This window comes from Acanthaster planci, linkage group LG03, assembly GCF_054643075.1.
Source record: "Acanthaster planci isolate LZ-2023a linkage group LG03, COTS_SCS, whole genome shotgun sequence".
Taxonomy (NCBI): domain Eukaryota; kingdom Metazoa; phylum Echinodermata; class Asteroidea; order Valvatida; family Acanthasteridae; genus Acanthaster; species Acanthaster planci.
In genome coordinates this window covers 16,500,480-16,516,797 of record NC_141779.1, presented here as the reverse complement: position 1 = coordinate 16,516,797, position 16,318 = coordinate 16,500,480, and the positions used below count along the sequence as shown (strand labels likewise).

At 40.1% G+C, this 16,318-nt stretch overlaps 1 protein-coding gene across 9 annotated transcripts in view; it reads right to left on the bottom strand.

The window, feature by feature from the left end:
• LOC110973046 (uncharacterized) overlaps window positions 1-16,318 on the bottom strand; it is a 48,473-nt gene that overhangs the window by 11,915 nt on the left and 20,240 nt on the right. Inside the window, exon 1 of one of the 9 annotated variants that reach the window (XM_087134262.1) lies at window positions 9,001-9,134. The exons of 5 other annotated variants lie outside the window; for them this stretch is intronic. The gene's annotated coding sequence lies outside the window, so the exon portion shown is untranslated. Of the gene's footprint in view, window positions 1-6,598; window positions 6,882-8,497; window positions 8,662-9,000; window positions 9,135-16,318 lie in introns of those variants that run through there. 3 more of the 9 variants (XM_087134266.1, XM_087134264.1, XM_087134263.1) reach the window with 3 other exon arrangements.

Sequence of the window (16,318 nt, the reverse complement as noted above, 5' to 3'; positions counted from 1 at the left end):
AGTCAACTCATACCATACTGAGTCATCCTGAGTCCACAAAAGAATGTCACGACTATTTAAATGAGCATGGGTTAAGTCTACACCAAGTGTAAATATTTCTGGATAGCTCTCCTTCAAATGACCATAAATTGACCGGCACGGGTGACAAATGAATAAGAACCCCATGAATAAAACCTCAAAGCCCAAATGTACATGTATGCGTGTGCATATTAATGTTAAATCTGTGTTTGTACACATATGTACATGTACTAGCACATGCTTATGCTGCAGTAAAATTCTGTTGATAGGCTTCCACTGAATTGCACAAGCACACAGGGAAGTTCATTATGCCCAGACCAGGACAGGGTCAGTTTAGAAGTGAGTCATTCGGAGGTTGTCAAACATTCTGCACTTTGGTCAGATTTTAACAAGGTGGTGCTGTTTCAGACGGCTCGAAACTTGTACATGTACATGGGCTGGCACATGCTCGCTGCATTCAAGACAAGAACTAAAATGGGCATGGACCTGACAAAAGATGAGAACATTGCAAAGCAAAAAAAATTTCACGATGTCACTGTTTGCTGAATGACTAGTCTGTTTGCACAACCAATTTGCCAATGTGAGTAGCGTGTGAGGGTACCCCATAGCAACCATCTCCATAACTACATGTACATGTACCATACGTGCTCTATGATATTCAGACACATATTCAACCAAAAATACATGTAGATTCAATGTTTTTGGAGAAAATGAATAATTTTTCTTTTCATTTTTAAAGTCTATTACTTTCCTACAGACATTTTCTATACTTTTATTTCAAAAATAAAATTACACTCACAATTGATTTTACAAGCATCAAGCATACATGTAGCGATACCTGAACCACCAGTTAACACAAACTCACCTCACAAAAATGTTTGGCAAACGAGAAAAATGCCACAATGACAGAGTCACCCAAACCTCAATACAACAACAGCCCTACTGAGGAAAAAAAGTAGAGCCCGGTGTACAACATTATTGGAAGTCCAGCCAAGAAAAAAACAAACACATACTGTTACATGTATAAATGTACAAAAACTCTCTGAAGAGACAGCTGTTTGTCTGGACTTCATGATGCATTTGCCGCAGGGCAGCCAAAACAATAACAGCATCTTGGAGAAAGGCCAATTCCAACGTTTGACCAGGCTACGGACAGTTACATTCTCTAGCTGGTGCTTTGTTGCTGACCATTAGCTCAGAGGAAAGGAATGCTCCATCAGTTGACAAATGGCTACAATATTTCAAGTCACACCTGACGAGTCCAATGCTCCACTGCATTTCCAAACATGTACAAACAATATACTATATTGGTAAATGCATGCACATTGCACAAGACTATGGGCAAAAGATCCCCATAAAAAAAAAAACCAGGAAATCACAAATACATTTTAGTTTACAAACATGCATACCGGTACATACGGTATATGCATGCCTTGCAAAAATTAGCCTGGAACAGTTGTCCCGATTGAGCATGTGCAATGACATTTTGGCAGCAATCCTGCCCTTTTTGTGGGAAAACTTGTCCATGATCACAAAATTTTGAACTTGTGTCAGAGTAGTACCTGTCCAAGGGGCCACGAAAAGAACTTGTCATCGTAGATATCTGTCCTCTAACCACCATGCTAACAGGAAATGATGTATGCATCCCAACAGTTCAAAAATCATACCCTGCACGCTTGATTCTTTCCTACAGGTTCCTGAAACACAAGCCCGAGTTCTAGTTTTGTTGCCAGTGAAATTCAACGACCATTACCATGCGGTTTTACTACTCTTGGAAGAACTCACAAACTGGCCCGTGACTCCTCTATCACCACTCAACGGTCAATCACAAATTCATTCAAACAAATCAGTTCATCTTCCATGTACATGTAAGTTATGTAACTTATTGGATAGAAACACCTCTGAACATGAAGCCTTGTCGCCCCAATTTCCATTCACATGTCTGATTTCCTTCCAGACAAAAATATTTCACCCACGTTTGAAAACCTACAACTCATGAATCATCCGATCACACCACGATATACCCCCAAAAATCTTATTCAGAGGCGCCCTTATCAACACCAGCAAAAATCGTCAGAATGAGAAATGGCTTTTCCTTCCAATGCTCACGCAGAGCAATATTCGCCAGCATCTGGTCAGGTCTAAGACAGACTTTTTCTGAAACCCGAACAGCCCTTCAGATCGGAAATGACCCCACCCCCTGTTGAGGGACTGGTTCCTGCGGCAATTCTCCAAAGTCAAGATCAAGTCTGCCTCAGGCAGCCAATTTTTTGGATTCTCTCTATTAAAAAAAGGAAAAAACCACACACTCACACACCGACCGGCCCGCTGACTCGCATACATGTAGCTTCAATCTCCATTGTTTTGCCACAAACCAATTACCGACATGCAACTTTTGGTGGTGATCAAATCCTTGAGAGCATTACTCACTGGACGTCAACTTGGCAGGGGCTACAGATAGGAAATATCACAATTACACCAGTGCATTTGTTATAAAAGAGACCACACTTCAGGGGCCCAAACAAATCCAGAAACGTAGCCAAAGCACGCTATCACCCAATAGATGCAACACATCAACACACCATACAAGCTCGGGTGTGGTTTTTGGTTTTCTCTGCTGGGGTAATGGCAACAACATAGACAGTCACCTTTGATCTCTACACTGAGGGTACCGTTTCAAAGGGAATTCCCATATGAACCTGTGAAAGGTATGAGCAATACATACATGTACATGTAGTTTGCAAAAAAAATAAATTGTTCTACCAAGTCGACTTACTGCACACTGTATGCAAGGCATACAACAATCATAAACAATGTAACACTTGTCTTTCTTCTACCTGTTTAAACCTAAAGCTCTTGAAGTTGCTGGAAATACTATTCTAGTGCTCACCAATCTTACCAGCAGGTACATGTAAATGTATACATCCTCATTTTGAAAAACTTGTGCCATGTTAAAGTTGTAATTGGATGTTTAATATTTTTATAAAGGTTACTCCAGCTTCACTACAAGGAACTAATGGCAACCTTGTCATTAGCAACTTGCAAATGACCACAACCTGGCATTGTACTGGTTCCTTGGTTTGTGGGCAAGAAATACTGGAGGGGGTCGGTGTACATGCAAGTTAGAACTTGCAGTACTGTCCAGTTCCAAGAATGAAGTCACTTGAACATGTGACAAACCAAACTGGCCTGGTGCTCCAGATCAAAAACGTCATTGTTATATCCTCCTGTGAGTCATGGAACAAGACGTCCTGCCTTGACCTTTTGGAAACCCCACAAGGCAGGCAATGAGGGGAAAATCCAAAATTCGGGAAGTATGCCAAATGATTACACATCACAGGATATGCTTAAAGGGAGTGCAGGCTAAATACTTTCACAATACTTGCATTAATAAATATGATGAGCTTATTTAAAATCAAAACGAACAACTAAAAGTGCAACACGCATCGTAGTTAATGGGAAAAGTTCCATAAATATCAGTGCATGCACCTTTCCATGGTGAACAGTACATGTAGTATATACATGTATATGTGGCACAGTAGATTTATCAACACACCAACAGGTACATATGTACAAGTTGCATTTCAAACATGTAAGTTTTAAAAATTGCATTTAGCGTCCTTGCGCTTTAGAAAGCTCAATATCCCGAGTTACCTTAGTAAGTTGCGGACAAAATACCGGTACATATAGACAGCAAAGATCAGCACAAAGAGCAAAGGTTTTTTTGTGTGTGTGCGTGATCGATACTTTTATAAGCACAATTGGGAGGACTTGGCTAGTCTATACATCCTTCCCATGGCAAGCACAATGGTGATGGCCTGACCACAGGCTATGAGTCACAGCACAGTCCAGGGAGTGCAGACCCATAGTCTAGGTACATGTACATGTACAGTGTATATTGCCACACAACCAGCTGAGCTGGTCTTTTCTCAATGCAAAAGAGAGAGAGGACCAATCTGAGGTAGAGGAAACACGATCTATTTACGAGCCTGTGGCACCCTGCTGCCCTGATTTGAATTCCAGAAAAATTCTCCCACTACTCCATCGCATATTTTATCATTCAAAAGTGCTCTTAGAAAAATTTACAAATCATGCAAAAAGATACACGTAACTGAGAGATACAGAATGAAAAGCATGACTTGAATTAAACTGCAAAATGCACTGAATTTGTATCAACACAAACAAAAAAGGCACTGCAAAACTGAAGGTACCAACTCTGTTAGATGTACAATGTAGGCCTACCAGTATCTAGCCCAAGGTTGGGCAAAATGTGGTAAGCCCTTGCATCAGCCTGTTCATTTCTAAATGCCTAGGTTTCTTAAGGCTAAAATGAACATGAAATTTGTCAGTCAAAACTTGCAAAGAATCAGAAAGCATTGTTTGGTAGTCTAGAATACCAGTAAGAGAAACCGCATGAGAGAGCACTGGCCGCAGTGCATTGTGGATGAAAGACTCTCTGGACAGAGCAAACTTGCGGGCCATCGTGGAAGCTTGAAAAAATGCAGCTCTTGCGTTCATCCTGTGCTTGATACCACACAACCACTTTTGAAAACACAGGCCTTCTCAATCCGTGGATCTCTTTGACAATTTTCCATGCACATGGTTCTCCTAGTAGGAACAGCATGCATTATGTGTCATGACTGTCGTCCCCACTTTTCACCCACACTGCACTGCAGTAAACATTGTGTTATGTCATTATCGTTTTGGTCTACTGCAAGCATTTAGTTTTTGCAGGTATTTTGTACATCAACCAGTACATGTACTTTTTTGACATGAAATACTGACAGGGTCAATAACTCTGTCAGAAAACTAGAGAATGTCAAGAATGTCAAGACAGATCTGTGTCCAGACAAAAATGTCCATAAAAACAACCTGAAACTTTAATACTGCAAGTACATGTACATGTACATGTCCCATACATATATCTCCTCCACCACATCAATGCCAACTGCTTGTACCAGTATTTGTCTGAATGCCATAATAAGAAAGTCTCAAACTTGTGGAAAGATCTGGGAATTAATTATGTAAACTTTTTTAGCCCGATGAACGTCCATTATTCCTACCTCCAAGAGGTTGATCACTTGATTTAAGAAGCAGGATGTACATGCATAAATAACTTCAGACTCAGTTCAAATGCTTAAGTTTGGTAGAGTTTACAGCTCATTTTTACAATCTACATGTACTCCAAATAATAGTTACATGTACATGTATGCCCTTGGCAATAGAACAGGGTAGATCATTTTCTTTCTATTAGCACTAAACTTGCACGGTGAAGTCAGCACCGGTGGCACAACGCTGGTAATTGATTTCAGAACTTTAGGTATCAACGATATTGCATATTAGCCAAAACTTTTTTCTTCCTGCAAAGAGATGCACAAGCACATATGTAACATATATGAAAAATTTGGACACAGAACAGAAAAATCCATTTTCACCTTCAGAGAAAACCAGTTGTAAAAAGTCAAAGTCCGTTTTTGTGAACAAATGAGAATGTCCATTCCACCATATCTTGTGAACTCTTTAAAGTTTTCAGTCAACAAGAGTTTAAATTCTTGAAAAATAAAATAAATACGTGGATGATCTTCCCCAGTACTGTAAAATTCTCTTTTGTTATCTGACAGCCTACACCAAAACTGTAAATACATGTAGTAACTGTCCCAATCAATCAAGTTGCTGAGTGCTGATTCTCACAAGCAAGTTCACTGTATCAAGGTACTGGTAGTTTTACCTGATGTTGAACTGAATGACGTACACGTAAGTGCCATTACTTTCAACTGCTTCAGTTAAAACGTTCTGTTGACTCCACAGAATAAATGTTCCACTTTTTTTCTGTAGACAGAGTTTACCAGCCTTGTTGAGATTAAACCCTCCAGAAAAACACTCAATTTTGCAAATCACAGATTTTTGTCCTCTTCTCATAATACTTTGCCCCAGAAACCATTGGCTTTACTCCAGAAACTGCTAGAAAAATACCGGGTACTTGCTTTGGCAACTCACAGTTATGGAAGTAAATCATGACTATTTTTTTGGTCCTCACATCACAACAATACAGCAGGCTTTGCTCCTAACACAAAAAAAGTACTGACAAATCTTACATACATGCAAGTGTAGTAATGTTACAGTGCTCTAAACAAAAATCACTAAACTGACCATCTACTAGTAGCATGTGTCGAGTACTAGTCACATGTACATGTACATTCAAGAGTGGTGATGAACATTTAGTTAGTCATAACCACAAATATTCCACACTTTAGTCAAAACACGTCCAGTGTGATAAAACCTGATTGCACAAGGTGTGACCAAAAAAGGAATATTCTGTGTGATCACAGGATTAATTACTTAACAGAACTGGTAGAATAAACTCTACAAAACTACGAAATATTTGACCAATACAGTATTTCCAATTTAAACAAAATCACAGACGATTTACTAGGACACAGGGTAAAAAAAATTAAACTACTGCAGGAACTTAAAAGTCAATCAGCCAATCTTCTACCATGCCCAGAACTATTCTTCTATTACCATGAAGGAAAACACAAACAAATCTAGCGGGGATGAGAGCAAAAATACTGGTACTTACATTACCTTACTTACGCAGAAGTTGTAAGACACTTTAACCGCTCCCTACTTCTTTTTAATTATAAATCCAAGGCAACATGAACAGTGAAACCTCAAGTTGAATCGTTCTAATTCTAGTAATACTTATAGCACAGCCACCTTCCTCTGCTGGCACTGATGATATGACAACAGGCCCTACTAATGCTGAATGCTATATCTAACCAGAGGGAATCCCTCAGTTTTGAGTGTGTGGTGTGTGTATATACAGAGGTGAGCTGTGGCCTGGACTACCCACACTGGCTGTTCAATGACACGGCCCAATGGAAACAAGTCACAAGGGAAATGCCTCACTGTTCCCGCTTCCTATGAGCTCATCCCCTCATGCATAATGCATGAGCTGCTATGAGCAACCAATGAAAGTGGCAGCGGGTCTTCCCTCACTGCCAGTGTGGACAGTCATTGGGTGTATGCTGCTGCTGGATAATTTCCATGAGCAGAATGATGATGGAGTGCCTGTGATCAACGATTTGTCAGTAGTAGTGTCCACAGCAACCACCCCTAATCCTTGCTGTTTATCAGCAGGGTTTACCCTTGCTGACTGCTCTGGAAAATCATGGGGAAACTGGCAGAGGAGTGGCTTTGTTCCAAAAAAAAGAAGAGTTGATTGGGTGATCTCAGTCAAGTCACATGAGTGTTGACCATCTTGACTGTGCTGATAGTGATACAATCATTATGATGCATCATGCACACGTGTCACTTGTGATATGATTGGGATTGTGATATGAATTATGTAGCAGGGTTAGTTTAATTATCCATAACCTTTGACAAATGAGACTTCAGTTGGTACATGTAAGTCCCATGGCAACACTACACATCAAACATCCAGGAGGGAGGAAACCACACAGCGGGGAGAGAAGGATGACATCATATACATGTACACGTAGCTGCTTCCAGATTGGTGAGGACACAGCTTATGTAAAGAGACAATGATGAATATCCATCGGGGCAAATTCCAGACAACCACAATAATAACCTAAATTCTGGCAAACTGGTAATGTATCCTTACACACTAAAAGCACTAGGCGTGCACAAGTGTCATGGGAAGTTACATGTACATCTATGAACACATCATGTACAATCACATGAAACAGGCAGGATGCTCTCTCCAAATACCTATCAAGTGTCATTTCCTGTAGGATTCCTAATTTTGTCCCAAAATATACAGAATCCAGATGTCACCTTCAGTGTTGTCATTCTGCAGCTAAACAAAACAGTTGCTTTTTATGGAAGCTTCTAAATGCACCGGTAGGTATAACTACCTGCACATGTACTTACCATTCCCATGAACTCAGAACTTTGATTTCCAATAACCTGCCTGCAATTTAGCAATCTGCCAAACAAAACGGTTCACACAGATTTGTGTCGAACACATTCAAGGTGCAAAATAGATCCCTCTGGATCAGGGCTTTAAATTTGAAATACTTTTGTAGTACATAAAAATGCACTCCAAAAATGTTTTAACTTAAATACATTAAAAAGTTGACAGACCCTATACAGTGTTCATCATGTACAAAAAGAGCTTTGGATGATCATGCATCATCAACAGTCAAAATCACACTACTGCATCAAAATTCAAACACAAGGCTGTTGGTGTTAGAAAATCTGGCTTTTAAAATTTTACCTGAACATCATTGACTGCACGCACATGTACTCTCAAGTTATCAAAGAACAATAGTGGGATCCCAATATGACGCTTTAAGCATCAATCTGCGCATTTCCGCATTTGAAAACAAGGCTGTATGTGTCAGCTTCAATTCTTAATACGATCAGATGACTGAAAGTAAGGAGTCAAGACACAAAATACATGAAGGTGTGTCAATCAAACGAAAAGATAACAGCAATTTACCGCAAACTAACATACCTGCGATGGTCGTGTATCTGCATGTGCAGTGGGTGTGGTTTAAACTGAAGTAGCGTCACACTTAAGAACCAGATACTGCGTGTACTGTGTCGACTCTGCAGGCGCGCCCAACAAAGTTCAACACAGAGAGCCTCGGTTCCGATGCTGATATGCGCAGAAGTGCTAATGTGAAATCCCTCTATTACTCAATGTTTTTGTGGAACTCAAAATGATGATTTCATTTCCTGTACACATGTAATTATCTGGCGAATAAGTACCGGTGCTCATTATAGTAAAGTGACAAACGCCTCATATACTACCTGTACAAGAGTAAAAAAAAACTAAAATTGTCTGAGTAGCATTCAACTCACTCCTGCACTCTCAACTTCTAGTTGCAATCCCAGGAATTTCATTCAGCCTACCCAAGGCATCCATCACATGTGCACCCACAGTAATTAATTCCTCCTCTCCAAGAAACCTACAAGGAACTCAAGCATATGACTCAGACCACAAATATGTCTTACCCCAAAGATTCCAGCTCACTATAGGCATGCATACACCGCATCTACATGTACACTATACATGTACATGTACACATGTGTGCAGCTGTGTACAGCACTGGTAGTAAAGTGGCCAAGATGTTCCATAAAGGTATAAGTAGGCAATTCAGTGACGTCACCAAACCCGTTGACCGGATGCCCGCACGTGCGCACGGGCACACACACACACAGAAAGTGACATGAAACCCATGCAAAAACAAAAACATGACAAAGTTTTAACACCCATATCTAACGTTCCCTACATCCATTTACCTTCAAATTTTAGGATGGCAGAAATAAATATCTCAACTACTGATCCCCGAAAAATAAGCGCAAAAAACCAAATACTTCGTGAGAAAAGTGAAAAAATTCCTCGCGGAAGCACGCCCGGGGTGACCATTGGCCGCACAGTGGTCACAGCGTCGATCGTGCAAGCTCGCACGGCACGCGTGGTTGCACGTGGTTCGGTTTTGATCGGATCGACATTCGGGTTTTCGTTGCTAATCCGGAGCGTGTTTTGAAAGCTACCCGAACCCCTCCGGTCTTTTCCGAAAGAGGAAGGATTCATGTTCATTGTGTGTTTGTCACATCGAAATCGGCCCAGTGGTTGAGAAGCTACGTCACAACCAACATTTCAACGCCGTGTTTCTCCTTGAAGTTTACGATCTTATGTTTTGTGACATCGTGAGTATAAAATATATTTATATTAGTTGATGATTACGAGTTTTTAAGAATATTGGCCAAGTAACAGCGTCCGGAAATGTATTTGTTCCGGACCACGTTTGAGCAGTTTGCACGGAGAAATCGTTCACGTTAAATCTAGACTGCGTACCACTCGACGGCGCCCCCACATATAATAATGGGAGTCTGGGTGCCCGACTAGTTCAAGAAATTCGTAAACGTGAATCATCACCGTCGTATATTTTGAGTCCTTTTATCATAAGCTCATCAAAATTAATCATTAATACCATTCTTAAAGAGTAAAAAGTTTCCCAATCTCTTGGTAATGGGTTTTTAAGTTAAAAAATGACATCATTGTACGAATATGTGCTCCGTAAAATCATCTCATGTGGTGGTTTCTATTTCGTGATAAACTGTTCAGGTGTTCACGTCATGAAGTGAACACCGCGTTAACGTGTCTTTGACATTGTTCAATGGGGTTTATTTATCAAAGTATGAGGGAAAAATATAATCAAAGAAAGCAAAGCCAATTTGTTTGGACTTTCCGGTCGATCTACACCAATTTAAGGTTGATCATAAAAAAATACTTGTCACTCCAAAATAATGTTTGCTAGGCCTATCTCGAAAAATCTTCTCTTTGAAGTTACCCAATCATTTTGCAATTCTGAACAGAATTTTAGCAGAATGCAACTTTCTAAGTAACTTACTTCATGTTATTTATGGACACTTTCCTACTTTTAGGACTACTTTTGAAACATGCCTAGAACAATAGTGATCAGTATCATTGTAATACAGAATAACCTTTAAATTGTTGCCTGTTCTTTTCCTTTAATGATAAATCATACAAATAATCTATACTTTTGTTTAATGGCAGACGCTATATATTTGATCTTATTATTTTGTGTGTACTTTTTAGATATTGGGCCATATGTCAAGGAAGCTGGTATCTACCGGAGGCACTTCGCTCAGGATGGACCAAGCTTCCCAGTGCAAACCCACGTCAAGAATGGACTCGTCCTTGAACTGCACAGCTACATCCAAACAGAACTATCATTGAATTTGTTAGTATACTAAAACTAAAATCACAGGTGTGATAGGAGTCAAAGCTCTGCGATATGAAAGTGACAGTTGGCATTACACCCAAAGGGTTGTAAAAATCCGCAACTCTCTTTACTTACTGCAAATATTTGCAGAATTCCGTAAGGTTGTCTTGTTCCAATTTTTTCTCAAATTAAAGGTAATTAATATGCAAATCATTTTCACTTAATTGAACTTTCATCTGTAGTTTCTGAGGAGTACAGGGTGTGTCAAATACATTAGGAGTATACCGTACACGTACATGTGGCATTGATCCTCAAAAATCCCAATAATTGGTGCTTTACTGTTAAAAAACATGAATGATTATTTATGCAAATTGATCAATTTTACGCATTGCATATATTGATTAATTAATTAGAAAATGGCTTTATTTAAGATAAGACAAACAGTAATGTTTACCAACATACGTGTAACCACCACATCAGAAATTTAATTGAAGTCTACAGCTGCCAGGAGTCAGGACATCTCGTTTTATTGACATTTATATCAATTAAATATGCAAATCAGATATACATTTGTATTTTAAATGTGGAAATTCGTAGTAGTGATGTGCAAATTTGTAAGAATGCCAAGTTTGACAGAAATAAAATGTGTCCTTCCAATGTAACAGAAGAAAAACCTTGTTTGAGTGAGCTTTTCCTGGTGCCATTCACTTTATAAAGAAAAACAAAGGATGACCTTTGACCTGGGAGTCAAAATTAGACAGTTGTTTGCGATTTTCAAATGGATGTATCTTGAGAACCGCTTGGCCGTTTTGAATGATTTTTTCACTGTTAAACTCCTGAAGATATGCTCTTTCATATCTGCTATAAATTGACTGTGTAATGAAATAATTTGGAAATCATCTGAAATGCCTAGTATAAGATCCCATTGCAATCTCTAATTCAGCTTTCAACATGGCAAGTCAATTTGTCCCAAATGACAAGGAGTGATCTGGTATTGAGGAAATGATGTCAAGGCTTTCTCCGTGTTTCACTATCAGAAGTGATTTCTGAGTTTCACACGAGACAGATACAGTCATTCTTTCTGAACTTCCAGCAAGTTCCAAGTATTTTATGTCGGTGCATGCAGTTACCGTCTTTTGACGACTTTTGGTGGGAGCTTGGGTGATTCAGTGATCAGCCATGCCGGGATCTGGGTACACCCTGACTGTGGCAGCCCCTTTGACGTCAGCATGCCAGTCAACACCGGCTACTAGGCCACAGTTCGCGCACGTTCTGGTCCTGCTGAATGGTTTATGAATTTACAAGGGCACCATAAAGGGGGTCCCCTGAGCAATGTAAACAGAACTCTTTTCTACAGTACCCATGGTACTCAAGTGTGTCTGCTATAACAACTGGGGATTATTTCCATTTGAATGCACTATGTCTACACACTGCCCTCCATGCTTAACCACAGGAATTCCATTCAGGTTGTAGTTTGACGTCATCATGGAAGTACCACCAAAACTGGTTATATTACTGGAACTCAATGGGAAAAAAAGCAGGAAACCCGCCACTTTTTTAATACAAAGAAATTGCGTGCGAACTTCATACAAGCAATGTGAACTGTTGATCTCAATTTAACCCTGACCTTTCTTTTTTCATTTAAGAAATTTGGGAATGAAAAGAATAGTATTTATAGACCACATGTATTTTTAGATAGGAACTTTCCACCCCAATTTCTTTCATTTTTTTTATCCACAAAAAGCCAAATGGATGAAAAAGTGTTTAGTAATGATAAGTCACTCAAACGTCACATTGTGTTTTCAGATGTGTACAAGAAATATTTCAAAGGATGGAAACCTGTAAAGTTCTGACCAAATTTGGCAATCAGAGATAGCCTTGTGACATACTGGTGAACTTTTTGGTTGCAGTTACATGTACATGAACCCGTCCGTCCAACGACCCAGCTTTCAAATTACTGGTATTTCTGCTACACTAATACACTGTACATGTCTAGATATTCCAGCTTTTGTTTAGAATGTATGGAATTCTACCTGGAGGCAAGTCTGGTCAAAACTTTCCCACCCAAACAGCCAATTTCAATTTACATATATGCAAATGAACCTGGAGTCAATTTTGAACAGACACACACATCAAAATAATTTGTTTCACTGCAATGTATGTTCACAAAAAAACTTTTCACGAACCCCCAGTGTAGTTCTTATGACATGTTCAGTGATCAATATGGTTTGATGTGTACAATTTGCTGCAGCAACACAAAAGCAGTGTTAGCAGTCACACATTCTTGATGATTCTGAAATTGTATATAAATGGATTTTTTGTGAGTGTTCTGATGTTTTTAAATCCTGCATCAATTCATTCTGAGCTCAGCTCATGGGGTAAATCCCAATGGGCTCGGTGCCAAAATGTACATGTACTTTCACCTGTTACATTTTGACATACATGTATAATGGTATATGTACATGTTCTTGAAAATCATGCTGTGCACCTGGCAAGGTGTTGCATGCCTGTGCACATTCAGATGAAAATCTGTGATAGTACCGGTACCAACATGTGCGACAGCCAATGCATCTATGCAATGTGATATATTGATTACACCACACATCATCATCTAAATTCTAATGTTTCTGCGTAGAGCTCAAATCTAAATCTTAATGTCATGCAAGCAAATACTTAGAAAGACCAATATACCGATACCATGTGGAGGCTCCTCAATCCAGAATCCTTCTGGAAATCTACAATGGGGCCCTCTCTTGTTCCATTCCATGGACACCACCATAACAAAAAATGGATCAGCTTTTCATTTCTCGGAGGGAGAGAATCATTATTATGTCTTGCAATGCTTTCTACCCGTGTACCCTATGTGCATAGTTGTAGATCATGTTGGTAAACTTTCAACCTTCACGTACACATGAAAGTCATGACAAGTTCTGGCACCTCGCAACCTCTGGATTCTTGCTCAGCTGTTAGTCAAGCTGATTAGGTTGTTGTGCCCAATGTATCATCTGACTGTGCAGTACATGTACCAGGATGTGACAGATTAATTACTTGTAGAACAAGCTCTGATTGTACCATGAATTCTGAACAGGCCACATGTGCCAATTCTTGTCACAAACAATCACGCTTGAGACTTTTGTGTGATGTTTAAAATGCTGTTTACAAAAGCCAAACGAATCTTGAAAGATATTTCAAGAGTACTTACTGCCTCATTCTTCTCATCCAAGGTTAACCACAACATTTTCTATTTCCCAGTCGCCAGGACATTGACATTGATCTGAGTTACATGGACAGTCCTGCTACCTACTGCAAACAATGAGTCAAAGGGCTGGTGTCCTGCAGTTTGTGCGTGTACGCATACAAAGGTAACAACAAGTGCTACCCAAGAAATGAAACTGCGGACACTTCAACTGTATCAATTGAGGAAATGACCCGGAGAGATACATGTACATGTACTGTACATGTATGTACATGTACATATTCAAATTAGATGAGAGAAATGCTTGGCACACCTCAATCAATCACCAAATAAGGCAAGGACTGTTCAGAGATTTCTGATGCAGAACAGCAGGTTCACACGCTTGTCATCCTCTATAAGTATTTTGTTTACTTTTTCTGTATTTTTGCCATTTTTAGTGTTGTACCAGTACTTTGATTTGCCTTTGTTGCAGTTGAATAAATAATAATGATCAATCCCTCTGGATGCTGTGTGTCTTTGTGATATGACGTCCCACGTGATGTACAAGGTGTCCCAGAAAAAAAAACCCTGAGGAAAGGGTTTAACATGCCCAGACCATGAGATATGATTATAATGTATAAGGATCTCTGAAAAGTAGAAGCAGTATTCTTTCTAATGATACCTTGATGGTATCCCTCCTGTCATGCATGACTGAACACCATTATCTTGAAAATGAGGCATCCGAACTCAGTTGTAACACTTTGGATAAACCAGTGAATGAGGTTGTCCTCTGTCATGCTTGTCTTGGATAAGAGATCAGGGGCACACCAATTATTACATAATTCACAGTTAATTATGCACCCGACACCTTCCATGTGTCTGCCTTCCCTTTCAATGCAGAGTTCACAACAGCGGTGCATGTCAGCCACAGCTCGTCTCACCAATGCAGGGTCATGTCATAGGATATCCACCTCCTACCGAATGCGACCTCGTAAGTCTTGGATGTTACCTGGTGGACTGGTGAAAACTTTGTCCTTCAGATACCCCCATAAAAAATAATCACACAGGGTGAGATCTGGAGAACGGGGCAGCCATTCAATTGGATGGTTAAGAGCAATTACTCGATTACCCGCAGGACATTCCTCAAAGCGATGAGCCTGTGTGCGGGTGCCCAGTCTTGGGCCCACCACAGATGTCGGGAAAAACACCATTTTCATGCTGTTGAAAATGCATCTGAAGTTGGGGTACCATGTCTTCGTTGATCATGTGCAAGTACCACTGACCATTCGTATTCCGTTCGAAAAAGAATGGTCCGATAATGACACCATTCCCACACGGTCCTACCTAAACGGTGACTTTCTCACAACTCATGTTGGCTTCAAAGTTAAAATTTTGCGGGTGCCCCTTCGGTGCGTACTCGACGTTGTTGTGGGTGTTAACTTCTCTGTTCACCCCAAATGCTACCTCATCACCGATTGTCAACCATTCAAGAAACCTTTCATTGGCCTGACAGGGTTCCAGGAGCCACTGAGCAAACTCCCATCTCCTCCTGAGGTCTCCACACAAAAGTTGGTGGCGGATGTGCATTCGGTATGGATGGAACTGCAGGTCTAACTGCGTTAATGTGGTTAAATGAAGAATGGGACAGTCCAAGTCCATTCATCCTGCAACTGGTTCCCCTTGGCTGTTCGACAAGTTGCTGTCGAACTGCAGCAACATTTTCAGGAATTCGCACTGTGTGCCTCGTTCTCGAATGACCCTTATTCAAATTAAGGCTTGTCCCATGTTCTCGGTATTTGCAAACATTTTCCCAGATGGTCGACTTTACCGGTGGATCCCTATCAGGGAAAGCTTCCCTAAATGCAGCTTGGGTGGCTTGAAAGCTCTTGTTTTCAAGACATTTCGTCACAACAAACACTCTTTGCTCTTTGGTCAGTTGCACCATGTTGCAGACTTGCTGTCCTGCTTCGAACACTTTCCAACACTGCACTGGCCTGCCTCGGGGCAAGTCAACGCATTTAAACCAGATTACTGCATAACTTGAAAGTAACAAAACGCAATCTTCCCTCATTAACATGACCTTTGTTGTCACTTTTAACCAGGACAAGCATGACAGAGGACAACCTCATTCACTGGTTTGACAAAACTGAACAACCAGTACGCAAATACATATATACATATACAGTGTACATGTAGCAACTTAACAAATATGTTTTTCCCACAGTATCATTTCCCATGTCATATCACTACTTTAAACATTCATGTAGCAGTATTTCAAGTCATGTACATGTGTAGTCTGTTTTGTATTCCTCCCATTAAAATCAACATCATCACATGCAGGTGCATGATGTGATAAGGTAAACAAATGGCATACTTGTATGGTATGGTGGCACTGTCCAAAATG